Here is a 9,830-nt window from a genome sequence, read left to right as displayed (position 1 = left end):
CTCTCTGTCTGACTCTCTCCCTTTCTGTCTCTCTCTCTCTGTCTGACTCTCTCCCTTTCTGTCTCTCTCTCTCTCTGTCTGACTCTCTCCCTTTCTGTCTCTCTCTCTCTCTGTCTGACTCTCTCCCTTTCTGTCTCTCTCTCTCTGTCTGACTCTCTCCCTTTCTGTCTCTCTCTCTCTGTCTGACTCTCTCCCTTTCTGTCTCTCTCTCTCTGTCTGACTCTCTCCCTTTCTGTCTCTCTCTCTCTGTCTGACTCTCTCCCTTTCTGTCTCTCTCTCTCTGTCTGACTCTCTCCTTTCTGTCTCTCTCTCTCTGTCTGACTCTCTCCTTTCGGTCTCTCTCTCTCTGTCTGACTCTCTCCCTTTCTGTCTCTCTCTCTCTGTCTGACTCTCTCCCTTTCTGTCTCTCTCTCCCATTGGCATGGGAAACATATGTTTACTTTGCCAAAGCAAGGGAAATAGATAATAAACAAAAGTGAAATAAACAATATAACATGTGGTTTTCTGCCATTGTGTACTCTCTGTTTAGTGCCAAATAGCATTCTAGTTTGCACAGTTTTTTGGGGTAATTAATTCCAACATGTCAAATAACTCTCCATATATCCTCTCCCTGTCACGCCCTGACCTTAGAGATCCTTTTTATGTCTCTATTTGGTTTGTTCAGGGTGTGATTTGGGGTGGGTATTCTATGTTCTATTATTTGTATTTCTATGTTTTTGCCGGGTAGGGTTCTCAATCAGGGACAGCTGTCTATCGTTGTCTCTGATTGAGAACCATACTTAGGTAGCCCTTTTCCCACCTGTCTTTGTGGGAAGTTGACTTTTGTTTATGACACGTAGCCTGTAGCGTCTTGGGTTGTTTTCTCGTTTGTTGTTTTGTTGGCGTAATTTTTTATAATAAAATAAAATGTACGCTCACCACGCTGCACCTTGGTCCACATCCTTCAACAGCCGTGACACTCTCTCTCTCTCTCTCTCTCTCACTCCCTCTCTCTCTCTCTCACTCCCTCTCTCACTCCCTCTCTCTCTCTCTCTCTCTCCCTCTCTCACTCCCTCTCTCTCTCTCTCTCTCTCACTCCCTCTCTCTCCATATTTTTCTATATTTACCTTCCTCTCTCTCCATTTCCCTCTGTTCCTACTACAGTAAACCAGTAGTGTTTTCCTACTCCGTCTGTTTGTTTGTGGAGAACACGACAGTTAGTGACAACAGAAGTCGTGTCACAGTGTGTGATGCTATGTCTGTCCATCTGTCTGTCTCTCTAGCTCTGATACTATCACAAACTCCATCTGTCCGTCTGTCTGTCTCTCTAGCTCTGATACTATCACAAACTCCATCTGTCCGTCTGTCTGTCTCTCTAGCTCTGATACTATCACAAACTCCATCTGTCCGTCTGTCTGTCTCTCTAGCTCTGATACTATCACAAACTCCATCTGTCTGTCTGTCTGTCTGTCTGTCTGTCTGTCTGTCTGTCTGTCTGTCTGTCTGTCTGTCTGTCTGTCTGTGTCTGTCTGTCTGTCTGTCTGTCTGTCTGTCTGTCTGTCTGTCTGTCTGTCTGTCTGTCTGTCTGTCTGTCTGTCTGTCTGTCTGTCTGTCTGTCTGTCTGTCTGTCCCTCTAGCTCTGATACTATCACAAACTCCATCTGTCTGTGTCACTCTGAAGAACAACGCTGTTACCATAGCAACAAGCTCTCACAGTCTCAGTGCAGAACTAGACACTTTTGAACTTTTCTCGGAACGTCAAAGGGTTAAAGGTTAAGGTTTTGGTTAGGGTTCAAACATTATGTTTAGGCATTCGTTCCGAATGGTTACGTTAAGGGTTAAAACTAAACAATAAACATCTGTCTACCGATTGGATCGAACATGTGATCTCCTGATCCAGAGGCATGATGGGATTAAGCCTGCTTGCTCACTGTTGCCTCTAGAGGCTGGTTTTAAGGCATTTTCCCCACATCATCAAGACATAGACAGACGTCCAATTTCGAAATCAATCTTGAGTGATCTGCCAGTACGATAGATGGGGAGGAGATGGCAAAGAGAAGTGGAGAGAAGAGGAGGTGGGACGGAGAGGTTAGTAGGAGAGGAGAGGAGAGGTTAGTAGGAGAGGAGAGGAGAGGAGAGGAGAGGAGGTGGGGCGGAGAGGTTAGTAGGAGAGGAGAGGAGGTGGGGCGGAGAGGTTAGTAGGAGAGGAGAGGAGAGGAGAGGAGGGGAGAGGAGAGGAGAGGAGGTGGGGCGGAGAGGTTAGTAGGAGAGGAGAGGAGGTGGGGCGGAGAGGTTAGTAGGAGAGGAGAGGAGGTGGGGCGGAGAGGTTAGTAGGAGAGGAGAGGAGGTGGGGCGGAGAGGTTAGTAGGAGAGGAGAGGAGGTGGGGCGGAGAGGTTATTAGGAGAGGAGAGGAGGTGGGGCGGAGAGGTTAGTAGGAGAGGAGAGGAGGTGGGTAGGAGAGGAGAGGAGGTGAAGAGGAGAGGAGGTGGGGAGAAGAGGTGGGGAGGAGAGATTAGTAGAAGAGGAGAGGATGGTGGAGTGGAGAGGAGAGGAGAGGAGAGGAGAGGAGAGGAGAGGAGAGGTTAGTAGCTAAGTGGTAATAAACTGTGGTGAGACTTCAGGAGATAATCCAGATATAGTGTGTAATGTATGTGCGTTAGTGGAATGGACTTTAGAAGCAGCTTTGTCCTTGTCGGAGAGGAGGAGGGATATTTAAGACGCTATAACGTTATGTGTGATATATAAACTAATGTACATGGTATTTTAAGTAGAGCTCTCGGGAATAAACGCTATTGAGTCATTTGAGACTGATCTTTGCCTATTTTATGCAAATAAGAACCTTACAAATTCTTAGAAACGGACAAAGTGTTTTGCTTTGTTATAATTGATTGGTTAACAAACATATACAGTGTAATGTAATATACAGTGGGGCAAAAAAGTATTTAGTCAGCCACCAATTGTGCAAGTTCTCCCACTTAAAAAGATGAGAGAGGCCTGCAATTTTCATCAGAAGAAAAAAAATCCAGAAAATCACATTGTGGGATTTTTAATGAATTTATTTGCAAATTATGGTGGAAAATAAGTATTTGGTTGGGCTGGAGGAGAGGGGGCTGGACTGGAGGAGAGGGGACTGGGCTGGAGGAGAGGGGGCTGGGCTGGAGGAGAGGGGCTGGACTGGAGGAGAGGGGGCTGGGCTGGAGGAGAGGGGCTGGGCTGGAAGAGAGGGGCTGGGCTGGAAGAGAGGGGGCTGGGCTGGAGGAGAGGGGGCTGGGCTGGAGGAGGGGGGCTGGGCTGAGGAGGGGACTGGAGGAGAGGGGGCTGGAGGAGAGGGGGCTGGAGGAGGAGGGGGCTGGACTGGAGGAGAGGGGACTGGGCTGGAGGAGAGGGGACTGGGCTGGAGGAGAGGGGCTGGAGGAGAGGGGGCTGGAGGAGAGGGGGCTGGAGGAGAGGGGGCTGGACTGGAGGAGAGGGGGCTGGACTGGAGGAGAGGGGGCTGGGCTGGAGGAGAGGGGGCTGGACCTGATCATTAAAAGCCCACAGGCCTCCAGAACTATCTAATTAAAACTGACTCTCCCCACAAAATGCGAATTTGAATTTTATCCAAAACCTGATTTGAAACCCATTAAGTACTGATGGAAATACCACACACACACACACACACACACACACACACACACACACACACACACACACACACACACACACACACACACACACACACACACACACACACACACACACTTCTGACCTTTGAACGTTTCAATACCCAGTTGCTGCTGGTATTGAATTATCCATTTATAAATGAACCTCTGAATACTCCCTTCTAACTCTTCACTTCTCCCACTGGGGTTAGGAGCTGTAAGAATGTATGGCTGCCGCTACCTCTCCAACCAAGCTGCATGAGCTGAGGATCAAACTGGAGTAGAGAGGAGGATCAGCAATGTGTTCCTGGAGCAGAGAGTAGGATCAGTAATGTAAAACCAATGTGTTCCTGGAGTAGAGAGGAGGATCAGTAATGTGTTCCTGGAGTAGAGAGGAGGATCAGTAATGTGTTCCTGGAGTAGAGAGGAGGATCAGCAATGTGTTCCTGGAGTAGAGAGGAGGATCAGCAATGTGTTCCTGGAGTAGAGAGGAGGATCAGCAATGTGTTCCTGGAGTAGAGAGGAGGCTCAGCAATGTGTTCCTGGAGTAGAGAGGAGGATCAGCAATGTGTTCCTGGAGTAGAGAGGAGGATCAGCAATGTGTTCCTGGAGTAGAGAGGAGGAACAGCACGGCCAGGAACACATTGGTTTTGAGGAAATAAGCTTTTGGTTTAGTTCCGTTGTCATCCAAGAACTGCTATACAGATACTGAGGGAGAACTGCTATACAGATACTGAGGGAGAACTGCTATACAGATACTGAGGGAGAACTGCTATACAGATACTGAGGGAGAACTGCTATACAGATACAGAGGGAGAACTGCTATACAGATACTGAGGGATAACTACAGATACTGAGGGATAACTGCTATACAGAGGGATAACTGCTATACAGAGGGATAACTGCTATACAGATACTGAGGGATAACTGCTATACAGATACTGAGGGAGAACTGCTATACAGATACTGAGGGAGAACTGCTATACAGATACTGAGGGAGAACTGCTATACAGATACTGAGGGAGAACTGCTATACAGATACTGAGGGAGAACTGCTATACAGATACTGAGGGAGAACTGCTATACAGATATTGAGGGAGAACTGCTATACAGATACTGAGGGAGAACTGCTATACAGATACTGAGGGAGAACTACAGATACTGAGGGATAACTGCTATACAGATACTGAGGGAGAACTGCTATACAGATACTGAGGGAGAACTGCTATACAGGTACTGAGGGATAACTGCTATACAGATACTGAGGGATAACTACAGATACTGAGGGAGAACTGCTATACAGATACTGAGGGATAACTACAGATACTGAGGGAGAACTGCTATACAGATACTGAGGGAGAACTGCAGATACTGAGGGAGAACTGCAGATACTGAGGGAGAACTACAGATACTGAGGGAGAACTACAGATACTGAGGGAGAACTACAGATACTGAGGGAGAACTACAGATACTGAGGGAGAACTACAGATACTGAGGGAGAACTACAGATACTGAGGGAGAACTACAGATACTGAGGGAGAACTGCTATACAGATACTGAGGAAGAACTGCTATACAGATACTGAGGGAGAACTACAGATACTGAGGGAGAACTGCTGTACAGGTACTGAGGGATAACTGCTATACAGATACTGAGGGATAACTGCTATACAGATACTGAGGGAGAACTGCTATACAGATACTGAGGGAGAACTGCTATACAGATACTGAGGGAGAACTGCTATACAGATACTGAGGGAGAACTGCTATACAGATACTGAGGGAGAACTACAGATACTGAGGGAGAACTGCTATACAGATACTGAGAGATAACTGCTATACAGATACTGAGGGATAACTGCTATACAGATACTGAGGGATAACTGCTATACAGATACTGAGGGAGAACTGCTATACAGATACTGAGGGATAACTGCTATACAGATACTGAGGGAGAACTGCTATACAGATACTGAGGGATAACTGCAGATACTGAGGGAGAACTGCAGATACTGAGGGAGAACTGCAGATACTGAGGGATAACTGCTATACAGATACTGAGGGAGAACTGCTATACAGATACTGAGGGATAACTACAGATACTGAGGGAGAACTGCTATACAGATACTGAGGGAGAACTGCAGATACTGAGGGAGAACTGCAGATACTGAGGGAGAACTGCAGATACTGAGGGAGAACTGTAGATACTGAGGGAGAACTGCAGATACTGAGGGAGAACTGCAGATACTGAGGGAGAACTACAGATACTGAGGGAGAACTACAGATACTGAGGGAGAACTGCTATACAGATACTGAGGGAGAACTGCTATACAGATACTGAGGGAGAACTGCTATACAGATACTGAGGGAGAACTGCTATACAGATACTGAGGGAGAACTGCTATACAGATACTGAGGGATAACTGCTATACAGATACTGAGGGAGAACTGCTATACAGATACTGAGGGAGAACTACAGATACTGAGGGAGAACTACAGATACTGAGGGAGAACTGCTATACAGATACTGAGGGAGAACTGCTATACAGATACTGAGGGAGAACTGCTGTAACGGTTCTCTTGTGGTGAAGGAGAGTCGGACCAAAATGCAGCGTGTAGATTGCGATCCGTGTTTTAATAAACAAACGTAACACGAATCCAAACACTAAAAAACAATAAACGTAACGAAACCCGAAACAGCCTATACTTGTGTACACTAACACATAGACAGGAACAAGGACACTAAGGACAATCACGCACGACAAACTCAAAGAATATGGCTGCCTAAATATGGTTCCCAATCAGAGACAACGATAAACACCTGCCTCTGATTGAGAACCACTCCAGACAGCCATAGACTTTGCTAGATCACCCCACTAGCTACAATCCCAATATATACACACCACATACAAAAACCCATGCCACACCCTGGCCTGACCCAATACATGAAGATAAACACAAAATACTTCGACCAGGGCGTGACAGAACCCCCCTAAGGTGCGGACTCCCGAATGCACCTCAAAACAATAGGGAGGGTCCGGGTGGGCGTCTGTCTATGGAGGCGGCTCCGGCACGGGACGTGGACCTCACTCAGTCAATGTCTTAGTCCCCACTCCTCGCATCCCTGGATAGTCCACCCTCGCCGCCGACCATGGCCTAGTAGTCCTCACCCAGAACCCCACTGGACTGGGGAGCAGATTGGGACTCAAGGGCAGCTCGGGACTGAGGGAAAGCTCGGGACTGAGGGAAAGCTCGGGAGTGAGAGAAAGCTCGGGAGTGAGAGAAAGCTCGGGAGTGAGAGAAAGCTCGGGAGTGAGAGAAAGCTCGGGAGTGAGAGAAAGCTCGGGAGTGAGAGAAAGCTCGGGAGTGAGAGGAAGCTCGGGAGTGAGAGGAAGCTCGGGAGTGAGAGGAAGCTCGGGAGTGGGAGGAAGCTCAGGCAGGTTGATGGATTTACCAGATCCTGGCTGGCTGGTGGTTTCGGCAGATCCCGGCTGACTGGCAGATCCCGGCTGACTGGCGGATCCCGGCTGACTGGCGGATCCCGGCTGACTGGCGGATCCTGGCTGACTGGCGGATCTGGCAGATCCTGGCTGACTGGCGGATCTGGCAGATCCTGGCTGACTGGCGGATCCTGGCCGACTGGCAGATCCTGGCCGACTGGCAGTTCTGGCAGATCCCGGCTGACTGGCGGATCTGGAAGAGTCTGGTTGACTGGCGGTTCTGGAAGAGTCTGGTTGACTGGCGGTTCTGGAAGAGTCTGGCTGACTGGCGGATCTGGAAGAGTCTGGCTGACTGGTGGATCCACGCTGACTGGCAGCTCTGGCTGCTCCATGTAGGCTGACAGCTCTGGCGGCTTCTTACAGACTGGAAGCTCTGGCTGCTCCGTGCAGACTGACAGCTCCTTGCAGACTGGCAGCTCCTTGCAGACTGGCAGCTCTGGCTGCTTCATGCAGACTGACAGCTCTGGCTGCTCCATGCAGGCTGACAGCTCCTTGCAGACTGACAGCTCCTTGCAGACTGGCAGCTCCATGCAGACTGGCAGAGTCCTTGCAGACTGGCATCTCTGGCTGCTCCATGTAGACTGACAGTTCCTTGCAGACTGACAGCTCCTTGCAGACTGACAGCTCTGGCTGCTCCATGTAGACTGAGAGCTCTGGCTGCTCCATACAGACTGGCAGCTCTGGCTGCTCCATGCAGGCTGGCAGCTCTGGCTGCTCCATGCAGGCTGGCAGCTCTGGCTGCGCTGAACAGGCAGGAGACTCCAGCAGCGCAGTAGAGGAGGAAGGCTCTGGCTGCGCTGAACAGGCGGGAGACTCCGACAGCGCTAGAGAGGCGAGGCGCACTGTAGGCCTGATGCGTGGTGCTGGTACTGGTGGTACTGGACTGAGGACACGCACAGGAAGCCTGGTGCGGGGAGCTGCCACCGGAGGGCTGGGGTGTGGAGGTGGTACTGAATAGACCGGACCGTGCAGGCGCACTGGAGCTCTTGAGCACCGAGCCTGCCCAACCTTACCTGGCTCGATGCCCACTCTAGCCCGGCCGATACGAGGAGCTGGAATATACCATACCGGGCTAAGCACCCGCACTGGGGACACCGTGCGCACCACTGCATAACACAGTGCCTGCCCGGTCTCTTTAGCCCCGGTAAGCACAGGGAGTTTGCGCAGGTCTCCTACCTGGCATAGCCCTACTCCCTGTGAGCCCCCCCCCAATACATTTTTGGGGCTGACTCTCGGGCTTCCGTCCGCGCCGCCGTGCTTGCTTCGCCAACCTCATTCTCTTGTAACCTTCCGCGCACTGCTCCATCTAATCCCAGGCGGGCTCCGGCACTCTCCCTGGGTCGACCGCCCACCTGTCTATCTCCTCCCAAGAAGTATAGTCCATACTCTTGTCGTCCAAACCGTACTTCTCTTTGGGCTGCTCCTGATGCCTCGTCTCCTGCTGCACCTTGGGGCAGCTACACTCCCCTGGTTTAGCCCAGGGTCCTCTCCCGTCAAGGATTTCCTCCCATGTTCAGAAATCCTTCTTACGCATCTCCTCTTTGGGCTGCTCCTGCCTGTTGACACGCTGCTTGGTCCGTTTGTGGTGGGTGATTCTGTAACGGTTCTCTTGTGGTGAAGGAGAGTCGGACCACAATGCAGCGTGGTGGTTATTCATGTTTTTAATAAAGACAACTATACATGAACAGACTAAACAAAACAAGAAAAGTGAAAACCTAAACAGTCCTATCTGGTGCAAACACAGAGACAGGAACAATCACCTACAAAACCCAACACAAAACAGGCTACCTAAATATGGCTCCCAATCATTGACAATGACTAACACCTGCCTCTGATTGAGAACCATATCAGGCCAAACATAGAAATAGACAAACCAGACACACAACATAGAATGCCCACCAGCTCACGTCCTGACCAACACTAAAACAAGGAAAACACATACGAACGATGGACAGAACATGACAACTGCTATACAGATACTGAGGGAGAACTGCAGATACTGAGGGAGAACTGCAGATACTGAGGGAGAACTGCAGATACTGAGGGAGAACTGCAGATACTGAGGGAGAACTGCTATACAGATACTCAGGGAGAACTGCAGATACTGAGGGAGAACTGCAGATACAGGGAGAACTGCAGATACTGAGGGAGAACTGCAGATACTGAGGGAGAACTGCAGATACTGAGGGAGAACTGCAGATACTGAGGGAGAACTGCTATACAGATACTCAGGGAGAACTGCAGATACTGAGGGAGAACTGCTATACAGATACTGAGGGATAACTGCTATACAGATACTGAGGGAGAACTGCTATACAGATACTGAGGGAGAACTGCTATACAGATACTGAGGGAGAACTGCAGATACTGAGGGAGAACTGCTATACAGATACTGAGGGAGAACTGCTATACAGATACTGAGGGAGAACTGCTATACAGATACTGAGGGAGAACTGCTATACAGATACTGAGGGAGAACTGCAGATACTGAGGGAGAACTGCTATACAGATACTGAGGGAGAACTGCAGATACTGAGGGAGAACTGCTATACAGATACTGAGGGAGAACTGCTATACAGATACTGAGGGAGAACTGCAGATACTGAGGGAGAACTGCTATACAGATACTGAGGGAGAACTGCTATACAGATACTGAGGGATAACTGCTATACAGATACTGAGGGAGAACTGCTATACAGATACTGAGGGA

Source organism: Oncorhynchus gorbuscha, unplaced genomic scaffold (genome assembly GCF_021184085.1).
Source record: "Oncorhynchus gorbuscha isolate QuinsamMale2020 ecotype Even-year unplaced genomic scaffold, OgorEven_v1.0 Un_scaffold_1791, whole genome shotgun sequence".
Classification (NCBI taxonomy): domain Eukaryota; kingdom Metazoa; phylum Chordata; class Actinopteri; order Salmoniformes; family Salmonidae; genus Oncorhynchus; species Oncorhynchus gorbuscha.
Note: the sequence above shows the minus strand (reverse complement) of the source record.